The sequence below is a fragment of the Trachymyrmex septentrionalis genome, unplaced genomic scaffold (assembly GCF_001594115.1).
Source record: "Trachymyrmex septentrionalis isolate Tsep2-gDNA-1 unplaced genomic scaffold, Tsep1.0 scaffold146, whole genome shotgun sequence".
Classification (NCBI taxonomy): domain Eukaryota; kingdom Metazoa; phylum Arthropoda; class Insecta; order Hymenoptera; family Formicidae; genus Trachymyrmex; species Trachymyrmex septentrionalis.
Window position 1 is genome coordinate 453,943 of NW_017304609.1, and position 9,750 is coordinate 463,692.

Here is a 9,750-nt window from a genome sequence, read left to right on the forward strand (position 1 = left end):
CCCCCCCCATTTTACAAGGTTGGTAAGTAACGTGTTATTTATAACATCGTTACCATTACAAGTTTCGGTAATAAATGAATAATAATGTTACATTTTCTTTTAAGTTATGGTAACGCAATTACATTTTTGGGGTAACGGTAACAATTTAACTAGTTACTTTTATCGTTACTTTATTTCTAACTAAAAGTTTCTACATAAAAGTTTAGTAGTAATCATAGCCCTAAAAAACAGGGATAAAACATTGACGGTCTGATTGGCTGTCTAAATCACGCGATCATGACTTTTTTTCATTGTAATCACAGTTCACATGTATAGACTAATTCATATATAATCTTTACAGTACATTAAATTTCTTAAAATAAAATATTCTTGGTATCATATCTCACAAATTAAATATAATATATGCATATAATGTAGATTACAAACAATATTATTTTGTTATTATAATATAATTTTATCCTTAGAGTACTCACGATAATTCATTCGTATCTTGTTTCTTTTCTTCGAAATACTACACCTGGCTAAATAATTCTTTCTATCCTTTCTTTCTTTTTAAATATACAACTTTATAAATGTTTTTTAAAGATGTTAAATATATATTAGGTGTAGTAAAAAGTCATCGCGTATTTTTTAGCTCAAAGTTGTATATACAATATCTTCGTCAATAATGAATGAAATTCAAATTTAAAAAAAGGGTTTTAAAGCTTGAAATCTCTACTTTTAAAAGCTTATCACATTTTTTAAGTTTATATGAGTTTGATAATTTTTACATACCAAAAACTACGAGCTGAAAAAGACGAAAAATTTTCTTCTCACTTTGTGGATTTGTAACGTGTCCAAAACGAATTTGAGAAAATTTTCGATTACCTATCGTGAAAGCTTGATACTTTCCCTACAAAATCGTTTTTTTTAAATATTCCTACGACTTTTGATTACTGAGTTATCGCGGATTAAATAAAAGAATTATTTTGACTTTAATTGCTCATAACTCCATTAAAAATTGTCGTATCGTATAATTTAAAAAAGAGATTTTTAAAGCTGAAACTTTACTCTATCAAGATATATTTATATTGTTGGTAAGAAAGTAATTGCGGTTTTTACTGATAGATGTCTTTTAAAAAAACGCGATGACTTTTTACTTAACCTAATATAAGAATGTCCCGAGCAGAAATTCGATCAGGCATGCCTGATACATGATCAGGGCCTGAACACAGTCAGATAAGAGTAAAGTCTGCCTGGTACAATTTACTTGAAATCACCTCTATCAGGACCTGAACACAATGACAGAATACATCTGCCTAATGTAACCCTAATCAGGGCCTGAACAAGCAGTATTAGGGTACGCCTGATAAGAATTACGTAACATCATTCTTACTAGCGAACAGGAAATGTTCGGACGCGCCTGACAAAAACTGCCTAATGTAATCCTGATCAGGACCCGAACAAGCAATAATAAGGTGCGCCTGATAAAAATTGTCTAATATTATCTTTACTAGCGCTTGAACAGGAAATGTCCAGTCGCATCTGACAAAAATTGCCTGATGTAATCCTGATCAGGGGCCGAACAAATAGTGATAGAGTGTGCCTGATAAGAATTACCTGGTATCGTTCTTACTTTTATTTAATCCCGATCATGTCTGGACATGCAATGAGCGTTCTCTAAGAATAGTTATTTTCATTAGAATCATTATCTAAATAATTATTCGCAATGGTTATAATATAAATAAACAATAAGTAACACATTGATCAATTGAAGAAATGGTATAATACGTAAGGCAGAAGACGATCCAGAGATTCTAGGTTCGAATCTCACTAAGGTAAAAATGTTTTTCAAAATCAAATTGAATATTTAATTTCAGGTAAAATCATATACATACTACAAATAACTCATATGACACAACTTTAGTGAAAAAAGATATTAAAATTTTGTCATCTAATGATGAGCACCCAATCAGATCTTAATATGGATAACCCTAAAGGCCTAAATAGGTTCTTTGATAAGGACCTGATTTGGTCTCTATCAGGATTCCTTATCAGAATCTGATTGTGCATTAAGAATAGCCTGCTAGGGGCCTGTCAGGTTACTATCGGAATATTCCTTATACAGCCCCTATTTAGGGATTACCCTGCTAGAGGCCTTACTCATACCTTTAGTTAAACGTATAATTTAAAAATATTTTATTAAAAGTAATACGAAAAATAAATTTATTTAAATATAAAAATTACTAAAAATGCAGTATATATTATATGACATAACAGCATCTATTTCATTCATGAAAATAACGCACAATATGTTTACTATAGGCATATACAATATTTTTTTAGCTTTATTCCTCTATTAAAAAATAGAATTTTGACATTTTTTTTTACATTTACCACAAAAATTTGCATATAATATTCTATTAGTGTCAAGAAAAAAAATAACAAAAAAATAACGACTCGTTACTCGTATACATTTAAGAAACGATAACGGTAACGTATTATTTTTGCAAATCAAAAACGAGTAATGCAGAATGAGTTATTTTTTAGAAAAAACAATGGTAACAATAACGAGTTATTTTTATGAGGTAACTCTACCAATCCTGCTATTTTATTATTTTTTATATTGACTACTTTTAGAAATGCGCAAAATATAATTTTCGATGAATTAAATTTTCTATGATATATCGGTCATTCTACGTCAAATCAGGCACCAAAAAAAATCAACATTTTAAATTTTGTTGAAAATTTTTACATATCTTCTACATATAAAAAAATAAAACACATGTTTAGGGAAAAAAATTTTTTTAATGTTTTCACGAAGTTTACTTACTTTTAAGTTTCAAGAATTGACGAAAAACATGGCTCGTGTGTATATTCAAATGATTGTACTGCCGAAACGGTAAGTCTAACAAAAAAAATGCAAGAGATTAGTTTTAAAGATTATAAATTGTTCTATTTTTTTGGTTATTTGTAAATATACATTTTGTTTTGAATAAATATTTTTTTTATTGTTTATAATTTTTAAATTAATTTTTTGTCATCAACTCATCAACTTATAGTTTCTGATAAAAATTCATTATATTCGCATAACTTATAAACGAAAAGAAATATTTGAATAAAACAAAAAAGGCATGAAAATACATTTTATTGATTACAAGATTATACGAGCAAGTCAATAAGTTTTTAGAAAAGTATAGTAAAACACATTTTTTTTTATCAATTTATTTTTATTTCTCAACATAGTCTCCTTTCAGCTCGATACATTTGATTCAACGATTCTCAATCTTTTTCAAGCCGTCCGAATAATATGATTTGTCCAACCCTTCAAAATAAGCCTCTGTTTTGGCGTGAGCTGTTCTCTGGTGATTAATCTCTTTCCTCCAAACCATTTCTTCAGGTTTGGAAACAGGAAATAGTCGCAGGGGGCTAAATCTGGCGAAAATGCTGAATGGGGAAACAATTCGTAGCGGAATTCGTTGAATTTGGCCATCGGTGCCTGGCATGTGTGAATCCGTGCATTGTCTTGATGAAAAAGCTTTCTTCTTCGCCAAATGGGGATGTTTTTTCTTTAAAATGTTGTTGAAGCGGTCCAATAAGGCTGCGTAGTAATCGCTATTGATCGTTTGCTTCGATGAAAGGTAATCGATATGAATTATACCGCATGTATCCCAAAAAACTGTGGCCATCATCTGTAGCCTTTCCGGCCGACTTCACGGTCTTCACCTTTTTCGCAACTGGTTCACCCGGTGAAGTCCGATTGTTTTTTTGTCTGTTCCTTCGTCTCGGATGTGAAGTAATGGATCCATGTTTCGTCCACAGTAATGAATTGACGCAGAAATTCATCTGGATTACGTTGAAACATCTCCAAACATTGTGTTGAAATCGTCACACGGTCGCGCTTATGGTCCACAGTGAGCAAACGCGGCACCCATCTTGCTGGTAGCTTTTTCATACCAATGTTCGTGCAAAATTGAAATCATTGTGCCATGTGATATGCGTGTGACCTCAACAAGCTCGCGCACTTTCACTCGTCAATCAGTCAAAACAATATCGACTTTATCCATGATTTCTGGCGTAGCAGCCCCAATTGGATATTCCGAACGAGGTGCATCACATGTACGACCACGTAATAAATTTAAATTCATTCAGCCAATTGTATACAGTCGCAAACGCTGGTGCAGATGTGCTATGACCGTTATCCAACTCGGCTTTGATTTCTTTTGGCGTTAAATCTTTCATAGATGTTTGATCACTGTTCGTTTTTTTCCATTTTGCAAAAAATATTATACAAAGGTTGTTCGCTTTAATCGTCTACAGAAATGGAACCACGCGATGAATTCCGCTCAAAATTTGACAGTAATCAGTTCAAAGATGCTACTTGTTAAAAAGTAATGTGACATGACACTGCGAGTGCCCTCTGACAGATTTTCGAAAAATTTATTGACTTGCCCTCGTACGTAGTGTTAATAAATTTCAACAACAATTTTCAACATTGAGAGAATTGTTACCTGGTTTCAAAAAATCAATTTAATATTCTGAATTCTCCATAACAATGTGTCAGAAATTTAACATGATAGAAAAATATTACACATTTTTATTTTTACTAACCACATTATGCCTTTACATTTGCCCATGACAAAAATTTAAATACAAGATAAATATTGATAGATATGTCGCATAGCAATAAACTAAAGAACTATGGTCCGATATAATATTTCCGTGTCGTGTTTTCACTGTTATTTTTTGAGACAGCAGCACTTTTTGCCATGTTTTTGTCGTCATGCCGTGCAAGCAGATAAATTCAATTTCGGACATTTGCCAATATAATATGGTGATATCATGTTATGTTCAGTTTTGGTCGCATTGGGATATGCTCTATCTTTGTATGCGCTGATCTATCTTTGCTTGCTGTGCTTGCGTACTCTCAATGCTTCCGCTTTGTGCGACTTCTATTCCGAGGCTAATCTTTAGTGACAATGCACCGTAGACTCGGATGCTGATCAACTCTCTGGACTTCCTTCCAATTCAGAAGGTAAATAAAAACAAATAAATAAAGGACAAAGTAAGAGTCAATACATTTCTTTAAAAAGTCATACAATTAAAAGAATAAAATACATATATAGAAAAGTAAAATAAAATATATAATAAAAAATATAATAAAAGTAAAAATAAAAATAAAAATAAAATACAAATTTCGGCTACCGAATTGAACCCTCTTCAGACATTAAAACATATCGGAAAAAAACAGTAAACAATAATTATCGCAAATGTTCGCAAATTAATAATATTCACAATACGGGTGAGTCTCGATGTAGAACGACATTATTCGCGTACGATTGAACAGTCAAAAATGTGTCATATCTCTTAAAAAATTCCAGTAAAAAAGAAAAAGACTTCTTATGAAAAAGTAAACGAAAATATATTAATAACCGGAATTAGATAAGAAATAAAAACTCCCCCCAAAAAAAAACACATGTGTAGATTATTCAAACAAGTGTGTCCATAAAAGTATAACGAATAATCATTGTAATACAAAAAGACAAGCGGGACACAGACGTGGAAAGCGGACATTATGTATCGACTATTGTGCACGCTCGCTGATACGGATCACCACGGACTGAGAGAAGAGACGTTTTAAATAAAAACATACATTGAAGCGTCATAATGAGCTGAATTCCAACAACGATTTGTCCTTGACACTCTAATCTGAAAAAATTCAAAATTTTCAAAGAATTTCCACTGCTACAGTATAGCAAAATAATATTTCTGTACTTATCCGTTTTCAATGCCTTGCTGATTCGCTTAATCTGCTTAAGGACGATAATGAATCCCCGCATGTCTCAAATTGCATGTCTAGTCCTATAAATCAAGAAGGTTCTGCTAATAATTTGCATGCTGGTAATACTGTTTCTTCTACTGCTGTGGACTCTAGAGACTCTAGCGCGTAAGTCTCCCCCATTTTACGTGGCTACTAAAATTAATAAACAATAAGAGTCTTATTGGAGTGTACATATGAAACTTATATAGGAAATAGGAAATCCTGGTCATAACGGTCTAAATTAGGATCTTTTTAATGCTTAACTAATTTAAAGTGAATTAATACATTGAGAAAAAAAATTTGTTTAACGAAAAAAAATTATTTGATTCAACAAAATGCTGCAGTCGAATACGTGCAAATAAATGTCAATGTAATAAGAGCAAAGTGTTTTGTTCAATTATTATGATGATTTTAAATTTGATTCAACCAAACTGAGTTATTGCAGACAAAATGTTTATTTGATTTTAGAATATATTTAATTAAATAATAATAATAATATTTTGATAATCCATTAAATAGCATTACTTGAGACATGTATGACATAAAGATGTGGCAAATAAAAAATATAATAGGACAACCAAATTTATATTTAAAATAAACACATATCATTTACGTTCAACTTCTTTACAGCTGAAATTTGTACACACCAATATTATCGTGAAATTTATATATGTTTTATTTGACTAAATATAATAGTCGTAATAACAAAATACAGAATAGATTGAATTATATATTTATTTGACGTGACACAATATTCTTTTAATGAAATAAAATATTTTGATTATCTCGTAATAATTTAAGTTGAATAAACTATCTTTCTTGCTCGTTCAAGTATTTATAAAGTATATTAAGTGTGAAGCCTTAGTTTGACAAAATATTTGTTTCTCTTGAAAGTCATTATAATTAATGTAAAAAGTGTATAAAAAGTCTTGTCAAAATCTAACGAATTTATTTGATTAACAGTTATACTTTATAACGAAAAAAATAATTTGTTTGTTGTTACTTTTATATTTCCAATTTAATTTATTATTTATTAAAAAACTTAAAATAACACGACTCTTAATATTCAAAGTACAACATGATATAAAAAGCTAATAAAAGTCAGAAAACAAAAAATCTCCGTTATTCGTTCAACATAAGTATAATTAAAAATAGATATAACAAACAAAAACAGCCAAAAATAAGAAAATTTAAACGCTATAGAATACAATACTAAGTACAATACATGTTCCGATCTTATATTTAGGCCCTCTTCAGATATACAAAAAATTCAGGCGCAGTAAAAATTATTATTCAAAGATTAAGAAACCGACTGCTTCGTTACATAATTAGATGAGTATTAAGACAGAGAAACGGAAAATTGAGAAAATCCATGTTAATATTTTTGAAAAATCGTCAAATTTTGATGTCAAAAAATTAATATCACAATTGTAAGTGTATAATTATCCAATGTAAAATAAAGAATAAAGAAAACCGTCCACGAACGTTCTCGATGGATTCGACTGTACTGAGTACTTTTCTTAATTGTCGGACTCTGAGAACAATGAGAAATTTTCTCAATCGATCAACCAACGCTTGACGAGCAATTTTTCGTTTCTCTGTCGTAACACTCATCTAATTGTGTAACAAAACAATCGCTTTCTTAATCTTTGAATAATAATTTTTATTGCGCCGAAATTTTTGTACATCTGAAGAGGGTCTAAATATAAGGTCGAAACATGTATTGTACTTAGTATTATATTTTGTAGCGTTTTAATTTTCTTATTTTCTGCTGTTTTTGTTTGTTGTATCTATTTTCAATTATACTTATGTTAAACGAATAATAGAGATTTTTTATGTTTTCTGACACTTATTATTATTTTTTAGTTTCGCATATTTATATTTTTGTCTTGTTAACTACAATTAATTATTGAAAAATGCATCGTCGCCGATAGAATGGTAGCCTAATACACTTACGCTGAGCGAATCGCACGCTTATGATCGAATCATTATCAACGTTACTTAATCTCCTATTATAACCATTCTTAATTTCATCCCTCTGCTGACAGTTTAATATTATTAATATTTGAAGAGATTACATAGAAACGAAATATACGTTGTATTTAGTAACTTAATTAAGAAATGATAATGCCAAAGCGATTGTCCTCTGTCTCGTCCGATCGTGGCGAGCTCGCTGCGATCTGAGTGTTGTATGTTTATTTTTACTAATTTAGTAACAATTTTTAAATTATTTATTAATAATTATTAAATAATTTGATAACTATTATCAAATCGCAGTTAGAAATATTTTCTTCACATAATTTGATAATAATTACCAAATATTTAATTAATATTACCAAATGATATGGTTTTAAGTATTAAATCATTTAGTTGAACTAACTAAATAAGAATTTTAACTTTCTAAATATTTAGTAATTATTATAAAACGATTAATTACTATTATTATGTTTAGTTTTTCTTGTTAAATATTGCACCATATGTTCAACAAATGGGTTTGGTAGATATTATCAGACTTTTTTCTCAGTGATATGATTAAATAAAATGATAATAAGAAACAAATTTAGTTAATGGAAACTAACATTTTCTTAGAATAACTAGCTATTAATATAGGGGAAAGGGGGGTAAAATGACAAAGGAGTAAGATAATAAATTGTTAATTTTTTAAAGATAATAATAGATAAAAGATGCTTAATTCATTAAAGGCTTTAGATAATAATATACACAATCTCTTATAGTTTAAATTCAATCCGACTACAAAAATAGATAATATATTAAGAAGTGTGTTTTGGATGCATTCACTTGTACTTTTGCAGTATTTGTGTATAAGGAATGATATAATTATAGTAAATATTTTCAATTTTTTAATAAAATTGCAATATTGTATAACTAAAAGTAAGTACAATAACATATTAATATTTTTTTTTGCATTACAATGGTTTTAATTAAATAAAAATATATTGTAATTATAGGTAAAAAAAAAGATGAATGTCGTGTATGGATACACGAGATAACGCTTTCATGGAGGCAGATTGTAGGTTATGTACTCACGTGTGACCACGTCTGACGTTTTCGCAACTCAAATAATAAATATTTACTAGTTATTCTTTGACATTGGTTACTTGTAAATAAATATTATCATATATGTGTATAATTCATTAAGTTTATAATTTTTTAAACATTAAATATCTAAGTAAAATTGTATGCCATATGTGTATATAATATTTAATATACAAAGCCCTTATAAAATTTTAATATTAGTGCTGATCAATCAATCACATATTTTGAGTATTAAAATCTGTGTGTATTAAAATCTATTAATATCTGTGTGATATTAAGATATTAGATTTCATGTGATATAATTGTGATATCTAAATTTAGTTCTAATGTTCTTTAATAACATTATTTAAATCTTATTTTATTTTTTACTGTACACAGTAGTAAGTATAGGTATATTTTACTAATAAGTTCATTACGTAATTACTACATACAGTACGTATAATACATAAATATAATTATGTTAATGTTAACGTTTCAATAATTTTATTTTCATAAATTATATGTAGGTTTTATTTTGTTTATATTTTTCTCTAAAACTTCTTACAATATATTAAAACAATATAAACATATATATCATAATAAATCTTTTTTTACTTACAAAAAGTATATTTTTAACTTAAATTGACTTTTCGTCATCTTATCCACTACTAAAAGTCATCTTACTCACATCTGAGCAAGATGACGAAACTGATATATGTCCTTAAAAAAATTAAATTTTAAAAAATTGTAATTTATTTAACAATTTTATAATTTTTACAAATGATAACTAAGACTATAGTGAACTTGAAAAAAAATAAATCAGTCTCTTTACCTCATCACAGAAATTAGGAAAAAATCAACAAACTTTAAGGTCGTTATCTTACCCCCCCTTTCCCTTACGATAAAATGTTTCA